The sequence below is a fragment of the Orcinus orca genome, chromosome 17, assembly GCF_937001465.1.
Source record: "Orcinus orca chromosome 17, mOrcOrc1.1, whole genome shotgun sequence".
In the NCBI taxonomy this organism is placed as follows: Eukaryota; Metazoa; Chordata; class Mammalia; order Artiodactyla; family Delphinidae; genus Orcinus; species Orcinus orca.
This window is the reverse complement of record NC_064575.1, coordinates 36,814,095-36,827,498: the sequence shown is the minus strand read 5'-3', so window position 1 is coordinate 36,827,498 and position 13,404 is coordinate 36,814,095. Positions and strand designations below refer to the sequence as shown.

The 13,404-nt window shown below is 41.5% G+C and overlaps 1 pseudogene; it reads right to left on the bottom strand.

The window, feature by feature from the left end:
- Positions 1-233: 233 nt before the first annotated feature.
- LOC125961806 (UDP-N-acetylglucosamine--peptide N-acetylglucosaminyltransferase 110 kDa subunit-like) lies at positions 234-12,919 on the bottom strand (annotated as a pseudogene).
- Between the last annotated feature and the right edge of the window lie 485 nt (positions 12,920-13,404).

The following is a 13,404-nucleotide window of genomic DNA, read 5'->3' as shown; positions in this document are numbered from 1 at the left end:
CTACAGACTAGGTGCACTGCCTCAGCGCTTTGGAAAGACATAATCTAGAACACTACTAGCAGACAAAATATCTGTTACTAGACAGCACAGGTGCAGTACAGCAAGACAAAAACATATATTCATGTGTGCCGCGGACCAGCCGGAGAAAGAGGATCTCACCGCCCAGGGTCAGAAGGGAAGGGGTAAGGAACTGAAGTGGCACCGACGAATGGGGTCAGAAGGACGAAGACAACTGATGGTTGCAAGGCAAATTTTATTGCGCTACAGTTGCAGATTATCTAGACTAGAAAAAGGAAGGTTGCCAGATGGTGGTTTACATTATCTACAGACTGTCTCGGCTCAAGGTTAACTTCCCTGGGAGGAAACCCATAAACCCAGAAGCATCAAAAATAACCTGCATGTGCAGGGGGGAGACAGCTTTGCTTGTCTCATTTTACATTCTTTCTGATCTCTGGGCCCTGGTGATTTATCTCCCATGGAATGGAACAAGGAGGGGAACAAGTAGGGACAGTCCCTTCGAGCAGCGGCGGCATGCCTAGCATGTCCTTACCTGCTCTCAAGGCTGACTGCTTCCCACAGGTCCCCCATTTTTATTTTTTAACTTTTGCTGCAAAATAATTCCATGAAGTTTAGTGCCGAGAGTAGTGTACTGTTGCATGAGGATACGAAAGAGACATGAGAAGATTATTATCAATAATAGGCAAATTATGGCCAGGGTAATAAATCCTGACAACCTTCCAGTAATCCAAGACTGAGGGTTTAACCACTTTAAATGATCCAGTAAAGTTTGAATTACATCTTCTGGCGAAACATCATCAAGATGTGTATTTTGTATATCCTGAATTTCAGCATTTAATTTCTTAAGATCAAGACTAATATTATTATCTGACCAAACACTCAGCAGATGCATTTTTACTTTTTCCCATTCCCAAATACAGTCACTGTACTTTTAAGGAGTAACACACATCCATGTATACGTTGCATGACAAGCTAAACACATCCTCAATTTTAATGCTGCCATCTGATCTCCAATCCCCAAAATTGCGTTTTTAAATTCATCTAACTTGTTATTAATCCGTAAATATATGTGACTTTGTAAAGATAAAGCAAGACTGCTATGTTGAGATAACTAATTAGCAAAGTGAGCATGATGAATACTCTGTGAAAGAGCAAGACCGGCAGTAGCCACGGTAGCAGACAGAGCAGCCAAGGCAAGTAAACTTACTATTAGCCACCCAAGAAATTGTCTCCTCTCTGCAAGGCTTTAGAGAGTTCCACCCATGCCTGTACTCCAGTATCTTCATACCAAGGTTCTCTCAGATGTACAGGCACCATAACATACATGGGTTGCTTTAGTATAAGCACAGATTGTGTTCCTGCAGAAGGGAACATACAACTGCTAAAAATACAATTAACACAGCTAATATTATATGCTCCTTTGGAAGAATTACCAATGTTAATAGAACCACACAAACGTGTATATGGAGGAGCAACACAAGTTATAACAGGTGTATTGGAATAAGTTAGAGCTAGTTTCCATATATCCCAGTTCTTTTGAAATGTGATAAACCTATCTATGATGGGAAAAGAAGAGATAAGAATTGACACCTTGGTATAATCTATAGTACACCATATTTGGTTATTATTCCAAGATGCATTGCAATGTTCAAAATTGGATCCAGGAAAGTTAACGGTCATAAAGGGAGGCAATTGATTTTTTGATTTTCTGTTAAGCATAGTAACCTTATGTTCAGCTATAAGTATCCCTTGTCCTCCAAGTAAACGCTTCATACAGAAATAATTTCCTGAATCTTCACCTGTAACCTTGGCTATAGTAATAGCGGAATCCCTAAGTGGTGAGGCGTATGAGATTTGACCTCTAATATTAATAGCTTGCCCATTTTATACCAAATGATGGTATCCTTAAGATCCTCTCGTCGGCTGGTAGCGTGGCATGTAAGAGTAGTGTTGGTTCCTGTAAAACGAAGGATGCCTGGAGAGCCTGACAAACTAATTGATTGATCCGTTCCCTCATAAACATCTGTATGCTCATAACTAATAGCCTTTACACATCCAGTTTCCAGATTCAATGGGCTAAGACAGACAGGATGGGTACTAAACCAGTTAGTATAATTTACAGACATATTGATTTGTTTTATATTCCCAATAAGAGGCCCATAAACAGTTATCATTGTAAAATACAGGAAACTCTGCTTCAGACCAAGATATGGGTTGTAATAGTGGAGGATCAGGTACATAGGCCCAGTAAGTTGCTGCATTAACAGAGGAAACACATGAAATGGTTGCCAACATAGCCAAAAATAAAGTTACAGGTGTAACAGGATTATTCTGTTGTTTCACTGACTCTTGAGCTCATGAAACCAGTTGTTTAATTTTTCCCCAAGTTGGAACATCACTCCTTTGGGTCGTCCTGGCAAGTGGTCTCCTCTTCTTCTTCTTTTTCTCAATCAACACTGTCAAATTTTCAGGAGAGGTGCAGAGCTTCTTCATCTTCTGAACTAGGTGAGCTGTGGCGAGCCATCTATTTGCTTGACTAAGCGCTCAGGAAGCCAGCGAGGTCCAGGCGCTGATCTGGGAAACATACACACGTGACCACGTCCCCAAATCAACACAGGATCAGGACCACGCCAAGTGCTGGTTAACGGATCTTTCCAGAGGACCTCCGGAGATTGAGAGGCCAATCTTGGCTCAGCCACCAACCTTCCCCCTGCAGAGCAGCCAAATTTGTCAACAGTGAGAACATTTAAAATAAACAGAGCATCATTTATAAGGTTATGTGGCGTTGTTCTATACAATTCCCCCCTTTTTATTTTTTCAATAGTTAGCTTTAAAGATCTATTTGCACGTTCTATAATACCTTGTCCTTGAGGGTTATATGGAATGCCTGTAATATGGGTAATTTTGTAATGAATTACAAAATGTTGCAAAAGCAGCGGGCCCATTATCGGTTTTAATAATTTTGGGAAGGTTCATGAAAGCAAAACAGTGTAATAAATGAGTGATAACATGTTTAGTAGCTTCTCCGGTCTGTGCTGTAGCACAGAGGAAACCAGAATAAGTATCGATAGTGACATGAACAAACTGTAATTTCCCAAAAGACGGGATATGAGTAACATCCATTTGCCATAAATGTCTAGGTAATAATCCACGAGGATTAACAACATAATGTGGAACAGGAAGGTGAGGTAAGCATTGTGGGCATTGCTTAACAATTTGTGGGGCGGCTTCACGAGTAAGGGAAAATTGTGTGTGTAATGTAGCCGCTGACTGACGGTGTAAAGCGTGCAACTGCTGTGCTGCTTGTGAAGCAGTTTGATCATAACTTACCATAATATGAGGGTGTCCAGGACATGGACCATGAGTATCAAGAGTATGGAGATAATGAATGCAGTATATTAGCCATTCTTGACAGCATGACGAACGGAAAGGAGGAGTACGGTAAATTGGGACATGTCCTGCTTTAGGGAAAAGAGATTGAGGAGGAGGAGTAACTTCAACTCTATTCTTGGGAGGAAAATGTACAGGATAAAGATCACGTTTAGATCGAGTTAAAACATCTGCAGTCGCATTAAGTTTAGTCAATGGACCAGGCAAGTTAGAATGAGCACGGATATACAGACCTGCAACAGGACCATCATGGGAACGAATAAGCTGTTGAAGCAAACGAAAAGAGGATGATAATTCAGGGTCATTAGTATGTCCTATGCTCGCAGTCTCCAGAAGAAATCACAAGCTAATAAGATATTTACTATCAGAAAACAAATTAAAAGATATAGAAGGCAAATGTTTAAAAGACATAATGACAGCATACAGTTCAACACGTTGAGCTGAAGTCAAGGAAGTTTCTTTAACGAGGTTTGTTCCGTCGTCAATGATTACAGTGGCCACTCCTGAAGAAGAACCGTCCGTAAAAACCAAAGGTACATGAGGGACAGGCTGTTGCCTAATTATAGAAGGAAAGATATGAGTTAAGTTTGCTGAATTGGATCAATTTATCAGCAGGGCAATGGCATTCCAAGGTACCTGAAAATCCTGCAAGAGCAAGACCCCATTCATTACTATGTTGAAAAAGCCAATTTTGTTGACTAACTGAATCAGGGATAATAATTTGAGAAGGTTCTATACTTATAGGTTGTAAGCATCTAGTTCTACCTTGCATTATTAAATTACTAATAAGTTCATAATAAGGGTTAATAACTTTAGAGGGTGTAGATTTCATATGAATCTATTCAATAATTCCAACAGTTTGCCATAAGACGGCAGTAGGCACATGAGGAGTTGGACAAATTATTAAGAAAATAGGAAGGTGAGTATGAATTCTAGTTAATTGTGTAGAACTGATAGATCTATTGACTATTTGTAAAGCTTGAAATCCTTCTGGAGTCATAGAGCGTGAAGAAGAAGGATCTGAGTCACCTTTAAGAATATCAAACAAAGGCTGTAATTGAGCAGTAGTAAGTTTTAAGGCAGGCCTTAGCCAATTAATATCTCCAAGTAATTTTTGAAAAGCATTTAATGTTTTTAAATTATCAACTCGAATTTGCAGTTTTTGAGGCCTAATAGTAGTGTTATCAATATATTTTCCCAAATATAAAAATGGAGATTGTCTTTGAAGTTTTCTTGAGGCAATGACCAAGCCAAATGATTGTAAGGACTGTTGTAAAAATTGAAAAGCAGTCTCTAATAAAGAAATATTATCAGTGGCTAAAAGTATATCATCCATATAATGTATGCGATATAACGATGGAAACCTTTTTCTCACAGGAGTCAAGGCCTGAGCCACATATTTTTGGCATAATGTAGGACTATTTGCCATGCCCTGAGGCAATACTTTCCATTGAAATCTCCTCATGGGTTCCTTAAAAATTAAGGCAGGCAAGCTAAAAGCAAAATGTTTTCTATCTTCAGGAAACAAAGGAATAGTGAAAAAACAATCTTTTAAATCTATAACTAAAAGATGATAATTGTGTGGTATGGCTGTTGGAGAGGGTAGGCCTGGTTGAAGAGCTCCCATTATTAGCATAGTTTTATTAACAGCTCTTAGATCCTGTAATAACCTATATTTTCCAGATTTTTTCTTGATAATAAAAATAGGAGTATTCCAAGGACTACTGGAAATTTCTAAATGCCCTAATTGTTCCAGTACTAATTGTTCTGCAGCTTCTCATTTCTCCTTTGTGAGGGGCCATCGGTCCACCCATACAGGGTCATCAGTCAGCCAAGTAATTGGATCAGCAGTGAGTGGAGAATCCAAGGCCCCTAAGAAAAACCCAAACCTTGTCTATCATTTTTTATTTTCACATCAATAGGATAGACAGTTCCTTGTTGATTTGTTCCCAGCGCTTTTGTGGGAAGAAATCCTTGATCCAACATCATATTAGAGACTTGAGAGTTTGGACTATAAAGTAATACTCCCATTTCTTTTAATATATCTCGGCCCCAGAGGTTTAAAGGCAGCCCAGGCAAAACATAAGGCTGGAAATATCCTGAATGGCCCTCACTATCTTGCCATAAAAAAAACTGACTACTTTGCATAGGAGAAGAACTTTGTCCTATTCCGTGAAGTTCTGTAATAGTAGGACTAATGGGCCAACGTTTAGGCCAGTGTACCTGCGTCATAACAGAGACATCAGCTCCAGTGTCTAACAAACCTGAAAAAACCTTTCCATTAATGGTTCATTTCATTTCTGGACGTTCTTTCCCTATCTTCTGAATCCAGTAGGCAGCATCAGACGATCCAAAAGCCTTTGTTTCTCTCTTTTGATGTTGTAAAATTTGTCCATGAGGTACAAAGGGCAAAAGTAGCAATTGTGCAATTTTATCACCAGGAGAAACAGTTATTATATTTTTAATAGTTTGTGCCATGACTTTTATTTCTCCTTCGTAGTCAGAATCTATGACTCCTGGCATAACAGTTAAACCTTTCATGGTGACACTACTTCTTCCCAATAATAGTCCCATCAAACCCTTGGGTAAAGGTCCACAGATGCCCGTAGAGAGGGCCTGAGGACCCATTTCAGGAGTTAATACATATCGGGCGGAGGTACTGAGCTCCAGTCCTGCGCTTCCTGGTGTTGCTCTGGAGAGCGAGGATATTGTATGTTTTTGTTTTTGGTTAATGTCTGATTGATAATTTGAGGAGGATACACAGACATTGCGCTTATTATTTGTTGGGGCCGGGGAAGGCCCTGGGAAGAGTTTCCCGACAGTGGTGGCCCATCCTTGTGGGCCACTGAGCAACAATCTTGTGCCCAATGTTTTCCCCTATTGCATTTAGGGCATAAACCAGGGATTTTCTGACCATCTGGAGGTTTTTGAGTAGGGAAGGAAGGACTAGGGTTAGAATTAAAAGATCTACATTCTCTAGCAAAAGGACCTGCCTTTCCGCATTTAAAACAAGTCTTTGTTTTCTTTTGATTGTTTTTAAACCCCACTTTAGTTAATGCTGCAGCCACAGCAGCACCCTGTATATAAGTAGGCCCAATGTCTGCACAAAGGTGAATATAATCCTCCAATGTTCCCCGTTTTCTCCAAGGTCGAATTGCAGCCTGACACTCATTATTAGCATTTTCAAAAGCAAGTTGCTTAACTACAATCGTACCAGTGAGTCCGTCCACAATGAGTCTCCCCACCGCCTGTGACAACCTATCTACAAAATCAGCATATGGTTCATCAGGTCCCTGTCTAAGTTTTGAAAGATCTTCAGTTTTGTGTGTAGAAGGTCATTTCCTCCAGGCTTGTAATGCCAAATGATTTATTTGAGGATAAGCAACAAAGGGATAAGTTAATTGATCTTGTAAAGAAAGATATTGTCCTTCCCCAATCAGCATATGATAATCAACTGGAATATTATGGGCAGCATTCTTTTCTGCTTGTTCAGCAGCCCGTTCATAAAAATCAAACTTCCATATTAAATAATCTCCACCATTTAAACAAGCTCGTGCAATAGACTTCCAATCAGCGGGGGGAAGAGCTTCTCCTGTCAACCATAGCAGTAGTAAAAGGAGCAGTGGGCCCATATTGAGCACAGGCAGATTTTCAATCTTTCAAAACTTTCAAAGGGAGAGCCTGATGCTCCCTAGTAGCTTGTTGAGGATTATTAGGATCAGGTCTTTCTATGACGGGACAACAGAAAATAGGATCTTCTCCTCGTTTTATTGCTCCTTGTACAGCGCGCTGCAAGGGACTGAGCATTTTTACAGATGTGGATTTTTGAGGAAGACAGTCCTTATTAACCTGCAGCTTTTTCACTGACTTATCTATCACAGCCATTAGAAAATCATCCTCAGGATATTTCTCTCTTTTATGTTTACAAGCCTCATCTGTTAAGTCAAAATGTTCCTCTTCATCTAAAATATTTAAATTAATTAGCTCTTTCGGTTTAGGAAGTGGCGACACAGTAGTTGATAATACAGTCTCTCCTTCTGTCAGAGGCTTATGTTTTTCTGACTTTACATTCAAATCAACACTATCATGAGAAGAATCTAAACATATTTTTATCAGATTCCACAAACTATATGTAACAACAGGAGTATGAGTAGGCCCTCGAGACTCGTAATAATTTTTTAAATCTTCTCCAACTTTCTGCCAGATTTCTATGTCAACAGAGCCGCCATCAGGAAACCAGGGAGATACACCATGGATATGCTGTAAAAATTCAGTCAACAATAAAGTTCAGAAACTTTATTACCCCGAGCTCTAAGCATCAAAAGTAAAACCTGAGCAAATAATTCATGCATCTTTGAGCCCTTTTGCCCCATCTTATTTTACTTCTGACTATTGCCTTATGCCTCTATTCGTTTCACTTTTACTGGTGGCCACACATATTTTGCATAAGGGTTCTCTTACCTGCACTTTCTTTTTCTTTTAATTGCCTTCACGCTTCAGGTCCCTGTTCGAGTGCCACTTGCCGCGGACCAGCCGGAGAAAGAGGATCTCACCGCCCAGGGTCAGAAGGGAAGGGGTAAGGAACTGAAGTAGCACCGACGGATGGGGTCAGAAGGACCAAGACAACTGATGGTTGCAAGGCAAATTTTATTATGCTACAGTTGCAGATTATATAGACTAGAAATCGGAAGGTTGCCAGATGGTGGTTTACATTATCTACAGACTGTCTCGGCTCAAGGTTAACTTCCCTGGGAGGAAACCCATAAACCCAGAAGCATCAAAAATAACCTGCATGTGCAGGGGGGAGACAGCTTTGCTTGTCTCATTTTACATTCTTTCTGATCTCTGGGCTCTGGTGATTTATCTCCCATGGAATGGAACAAGGAGGGGAACAAGTAGGGACAGTCCCTTCGAGCAGCGGCCGCATGCCTGGCATGTCCTTACCTGCCCTCAAGGCTGACTGCTTCCCACACGTATGTTGCCTTGTTTAAGCCTCAAGCCCTCGATCCTTTGTTGAAATACAATAATTTCATTCCTATGGTTTTCAATACCAAAAACTCAACCTCCAGGAGGGCTAAAGTCTAATTTGTACTCCAAACCAAGTAGCAGTGCAGTTCGCTACTACTGAGACTGAATCCATAAAGACTTCAAGACCACGTCCAGAAGACAAGTTATTATATATAATACCCTAGAAGGTCTGAAACATAATTATCATATACATAGCTGGTCCTTCAGAGCTTTTTACCTATAACATGTTTTTTGATGAAAGTTATTTAATGTACTGGAGATAACTGTGACTTACTGATCAAATATTTGAATACTTATACTTACCTGGGATTTCATTTCTGCTGAAAGAAAAAGGTAGAACAGGACTCACTAAAAAAAACAAACAAACATTAGAAATGAAAGTAAAAATCTTAACACACACTATGACTTTTGGAAGCAGCATAGCGGGGCAGCCAACGGTAAAACACTGGTGAAATAGGTCAAAACTCTAGGCCAAAAATCCATTATTATTATCATCAGTGACAGTACCACAACTGTGCCCTTCAGAATTAATAATCACTCCTAAGACTCTTCATTTGGCACCAGATGATGCGGTTAAGAGAAACACTCTGGGAGGTTTTGAATCAGACTTGGTTTTTTGTTAGCCAAGTTACAGGAGAATTTTTAAAGTGGGCGGAAGGGAAGAAGGAAACGGACCAGGAAAAGAATTTAAGCCATCATCTATAAACCAACAAAGCACTGATAGTTCCGAACATTATGTCAGACACTAAAATGACTGATATAGGCTCAAGTGGTTTACAAAACCTATAAAAAGACTATACCAGCAAAGTCCCCATTTATCTGTCGAGTTCAGAAACTAAAACAAGGAATATTTTAGCTTAAAAGCTTATCTCAAGAGAATCGTACACACTTCACATGAATAAAAATACCTGAAACCAAACATTTTTAAAAGCTCCAATACCCAAAATATAAAGAAAAATATTAATTCAGAAGACTCAATCAATCCATGATAATCACAAAACGGCTGGGCAATCTCTATCTCCCTTCCACACTAACCATCCATCCCATGGAAGACCAAGGGAGATCAGACCTTCCAGACTTACCTTCCAGACCTTCCAGACACCTGGCTGCTGCAAAATTCTATGGAGACTCCTTGTGGAACAGCAGTTTCCCATCTCTTGTGTCTCTCCCTATCGTGATCATGATCATGCAGGAAGCAAGTCTGGCTGTGCTATTTCTTATCATTGTCTGTCACCCATCTGCAGCATGGTATTGTACAGATAAGGAAAAAGTAGTTCCCTTTCCCCCAGAAGGTTGAGGCTCAGGTACAGGGTAATTCTCCTGTGCACACAGTCATTATTTAGGCCGACTCAGTGACTTCAACAGGCTTAATCATGTGATCAGGTTTGTTGCCAGCTGCGTAATGCTCCCACATCTGTAGATAGAGCCGCTCTAGGTCCATTGTGTATTGTTTGGTGTTGAACAGAGGGCTAGATGTTCTCTGCTTCCAGACTTTGCCACGAATTTTCTTCAGGTATTCTAGATCAGTTCCCAGTTTCACAGCTATGTCTTCATATTCTTGTCTATTTTGAGCAATAAGCTCAAGACAGCCTAAACAAGTGAGCTGGGAAGCTGCAACTCGGGAAGCAAGAGTCTCTCCTGGCATAGTCACCACGGGTGTCCCTGACCAAAGGACATCCATCCCTGTGGTGTGTCCATTACAGAGTGGAGTGTCCAAGCAGACATCAGCCAGCTGGCCTCTCCGAACATGTTCCTCTTTAGGAGCAACAGGTGAAAAAATGATACGGTTCTGGGGAAGGCCCATATTTTGTGCATACTGTTGAATATTAGGTTCTCCTACTGCTGGAAAACGCAACAGCCACAGCACACTATTGGGAACACGCTTCAGAATATTTGCCCACATCTGCAAAGTAGATGGGTCAATTTTATATAACTGATTGAAGTTACAGTACACAATGGCATCTTCCGGTAACCCGTACTGAGAACGTGTGGTTACAATAATGGTACGGGGAACCTCCTCTCCAGTGGCAGCCTTAATGTTGATCTGGGTAGTTGCCAGTCCATTGCTAAGACTGAATCCATTAATTGTTATCTGAATTTGTCCTCTGTTAATCATTTCAATAACTGCCTCTGCAATAGTATTCATAGGAATGACAGGCATATTAAGAGCCGTATTACTGCTGTCTGCGTTGTCTCCTCCATCAGGACATTTCATCTTGACAATCTGCACATCTGGGAGACTATCAAGAAATGCTTTGAGGTCGATGCCATTCAGCACAACCCGATTGTCATAAATGTGCCCATTGGACTTAAAATCGATGACTGCCTTCTTCTTCAGGTGAGGGAACATATTAGCATGATCACCAATAAAGAAAGTATGGGGCATATAAGCCAGTTTCTCAGAATACTGCTCAGCAACTTCAGCAGGTGAAGTTTCCTGATCAGTGATGATATAATCCATGAAAAGCACGCCACTGGTCCCAGGGTAGCCCAGCCACATTGCCTGAATAGGAGCTGGCCTGAGAGCAAAGAGTTCATTTCGAGCACCCCTGGTATAACCATTCATATTTACAAGGATGTGTATACCGTCTTGATGGATGCGATCAGCTGCTTTCCCATTGCATGGAATCTGAGAAAGATCAATGAAATGATGGGCTTCTGCCATCACCTTCGCTCGGAAGTTTGTGCCATCATCTGGGCTCAGGGCATAACAGAATACCTCAAATTTATCAGGATTGTGCATGCCTGGAATAGACTGCATAAGATGAGAAGTAGGATGATTCCCGAAGTCAGAACTCACGTATCCTACACGCAGTCGACCATCACTGAGCTTCAAGTCTTTTGGATGTTCGTACGGTGGTTTATGAAGGACACTGATCTCATCCAAGCAGAGGTTCCCATGGCTCTCAGCAATAGCCTTCCTGAAGCCATGAGAAAGAGGATAGAGCATACTATGATGAGGCTGCACAGAAGGCAACCTATTCTTCTCCAGCTGGTCAGCCACAATGCTGACCAACTTCTTCATTCGCTCATCATAGTCTGTCCAATCACAGACAATCTGCAGGCAATGAGCCAAATCACAATAAGCGTCAGGAAAATCAGGTTCAAGCTTCAGAGCAGTGCGATAAGAAGCAATTGCTTCTGGAATATTCCCTGAATACTTGTGAATGGAAGCCAGATTGCTGTGGGCATCCGCAAGTGCAGGGTTAATCTGAATGGCACGAGTATAACACTGCAAGGCTCCCTGAACATCCTGCATCTCCTTTAGAGTGTCTCCCATGTTACAGTAGGCATCAGCAAAGGTAGGACTGATTCGAACAGCCTCCTTATAATGCATCAGAGCTTCCTGCAGTTTTCCCTGCTGCTGCAATACACTTGCTAAATTTGAATGGGCAACAGCAAACTCTGGGAAGACTTCTAATGCTTTACAATACAAGCGAACTGCCTCTTCAAAGTTTCCCTGGTCTCCTTTGATATTGGCTAGGTTATTCAGAGAGTCTGCATGGGTGGGACACAGCCGCAGAGCTGTATTATAACACTCTTCTGCTTCGGCAACACTGCCCTTCTCTTCCAGGGCGTTGGCTAGGTTGCAGTAAGCATCAGGGAAATGTGGTTGCAATTCAATAGCTCGCCTGTAGGTGTCTACTGCCAGATCCATCAGGCCTTGCTGGTAGTATACACAAGCCAGGTTGGCATGTACCACTGCATGATTTGGGCTCAAGCTTAGGGCACAAAGGTAAGCTGCCACAGCTCTGTCAAAAATCCGTGCCTCTTTCAAGACATTTCCTAAATTGATATAAGCATCCAGAAAATTGGGGTCAAGCGTGACAGCCTTTTCAAAGTGATGAATGGCAAGCCAAATCTCCCCTTGTGCATTGAAAACACAGCCAAGATTACTCCAAGCTACTGCAAAGTTCGGTTGCGTCTCCATTGCTTTCAAATAACATGCCTTGGCTCCTTCCAAGCGACCCAGGGCTTTGAGCAGGTTCCCCAGGTCACTGCGAACACAGTACAAATCAGGATTGCACTGAAGAGCAGAGACGTAAGCTTGTACTGCCCCTTCCATGTCGCCTGCTGCTACCAAAGCGGCTGCCAGGTTAATATAACCATCGATGAAATCTGGTTTGAGATGCAATGCATGCCGGTAATGCTCAATTGCCTCCTGCAACTGCCCTCTTTCCTTGTACACATTCCCCAAATTCGAATAGGCTTCTGCCAGAAGAGGGTTCTGTTTAATTGCCAGAGTACTAAAGTGGGCAGATCTGTCCAGCCTTCGACACTGGAAGTGTAGAGATGAAAGTAATAAAAGTACTCCAGTATTGTCTGGCTCTTGTCTCCACAGCTGCATGCAGTGTCTCTCAGCTGCCTCAAAATCTCCTGATACTCTCGATGTACCAACTCAGCTAACCCTTGGAAGGAAAGCATACGTTTCGTTGGTTCTGTGCTGTCGGCCACGTTGCCCACAGAAGACGCCATCTGGAGCTTCTGGAGAGAGTGAGAAAAGGGGGTAATTGAGTCCCGCTGCTGCCACTACTGGCAAGAATGTTTCTAGAGGTAGCAAATACGAGGGCAGCAGCCATACCACTGCTTTGGCAGGCTTAAGCGGCGGCAACAGTTACACGCACTGAAACTTAGGAACTCTGGTTGGCCATATACCTCTCACGCTCTTGAAATCTTAATTCTTAACCCTGCCCTCTTCCACCATTTTTCTCCTAATCAGGGAATAAAAATTACCTATACACTTGCCTTAGAAGAAATCAAAAGTCAGTAGTCCAAACACTTTTTAAAATTTTGTTTTCTGTCCAGTTGGAAAGGAAATACATGATTGACTTTACTTCATCATTCATATAGTCAATGTGGAAAACATTAGGGCCGTGAATTTCAATACAGTAAGATCAGAAAATCTTAAATTGGCCTTCCCAAACCACTAATAAGTAACCAATGTTGTATATAATGCTAAAATCTTAG